The 1,802-nt window shown below is 36.5% G+C and overlaps 1 pseudogene; it reads right to left on the bottom strand.

The window, feature by feature from the left end:
- Positions 1-209: 209 nt before the first annotated feature.
- LOC127674676 (vomeronasal type-1 receptor 2-like) lies at positions 210-1,119 on the bottom strand (annotated as a pseudogene).
- Between the last annotated feature and the right edge of the window lie 683 nt (positions 1,120-1,802).

Genomic DNA, 1,802 nt, shown 5'->3' with positions numbered 1-1,802 from the left:
TTTATGATTATGCTGCTTCCAAAAGGATATTGTGGTACTGATAGTCATGGTCTGGTAGACAATGAAGAGGCAGGTGGTACAAATGAACACCCTTTGACCATAGTTGAAAAATCATAGGAAGACAAGGCACAACTTCTTTAATGTTCCTTGCTGACCTAATAGTGTGAAGAGTGAGTAAACATTTGGTCAATAAGAAAATTAAGAGACAATTACTTTCTTAGCCAATACAGAGTAAATTTACATACAGTGGAGTGATGTCTCATAAGAACAAAGGGTGCAAAAGTAGGGAAACACAGAGAAGTGAAGTGATTGATATTCACAAGCCACCAACTGTGACTATGAAAAAGAGCTACACAGCCTCTTAAGAAGGAGGTGAGAGTACAAAAGAGCAGAAAAGTAGTCACCATTGTGAGGATGTTCTGAGTGGCTGTGGACTCTGGGGAAGTTTGGCTGGAACCATGAGTGCTACAGATGTGCTGCACCCTCTTCTTGTGTCTGTACAGAATGACAGTCTTTATAACTCGCCTAGGCAATGAGCACAGAAAACACTACTTCAGTACACACCACCAATGCGACATAGAGTGCGTCACTGATATCATCACTCCCTATAAGAAGATGACAGTACCCAAAATTTCGTATTCTTGTTACGTTTGTATTATTCTTTGTGATAAATGTATAGAGAAATGCAATGGAATTAATGAACACATTCAAGACCCAGGGGACAGAAATGCAACAGCCAATGTACTTGGCATCTTTGACTTTGTACTTCCAAAAAGATTTCTTGGGACTTACAGTCAGGGTTTGGAAAACACTCAAGAGGCAAATGGTGCAAATGGACACACCTCGAGCAAATCCTTGAAGGTATAACATAAGCTCACATTCTAAGTAATTCAAGAACTCCTTCAGTCCCCAAATTGCCATTGTTTGGGGCACACCTATAGAGAGAAATATCAGCAGACTGGCTGCCATTAGGTTCACCAGAATCAAATCTGTGGGCTTTAATGAGCACTCTCTGGAGTAAAGCACCAAATAGCAGAAAATAAGGAAAACATTTCCCAGAATTCCAGTTGCAGTTTGTAATAAGAAAATTATTCTGGTTGCCAGATTCCAGAAGTCCATTTTGTGATTCATCACAGTTTCCTTTACAATGCAGTCACTGTATTTCTCTGGTCAAAAGCATAATGGCAACTGATTGTAGCCTGTGGTGAATGAGTAGTAACACCTTTAATCCATGGAGTTACTAAGAGGATGAAGAAATAGAGGATCATTTAAACTGGAGAGTACAAGGCCAGCCTAGACCACATAAAACAAGCAAACAAATAACCAAAAACAACAAAAACAACAACAAAAACCTTCATTCCAAAAACTTTGAAAGGAGTGGTTATTTTCCATGCTTGTTACTGTAGGAATACTAAATACCTCAGAATGCAGGTATTGATAAAAACAGATACATAATGTTTCCTAGAATGTGCACTACTCAGGATAATTTGTTACTGGCCTATGAGAAGTGAGAAATGACAGACAATATAACCCAATAAAAGCCTTTTTAGAATATATATATATATATATATATATATATATATATATATATATATATATATATATAAATCAACTTCAGTTATAACCACATAAATAAAACAATTCTTTTTATCTAACAAAATATTGTGTTCCCATTCATTTTCCCACTTCCCATATCTACCACACTCCATTTTAACATCGCAGGAAGAGAAAAAAATGTTGTTTAAAATGCATTGCTCACATACTCTCTGAAACATGGTCAATTTTCCTTTTTTTTTATTAGA

This window comes from Apodemus sylvaticus, chromosome 1, assembly GCF_947179515.1.
Source record: "Apodemus sylvaticus chromosome 1, mApoSyl1.1, whole genome shotgun sequence".
Lineage (NCBI taxonomy): Eukaryota > Metazoa > Chordata > Mammalia > Rodentia > Muridae > Apodemus > Apodemus sylvaticus.
The sequence above is the reverse complement of the archived record's forward strand: the minus strand, read 5'-3'. Positions and strand labels throughout refer to the sequence as shown.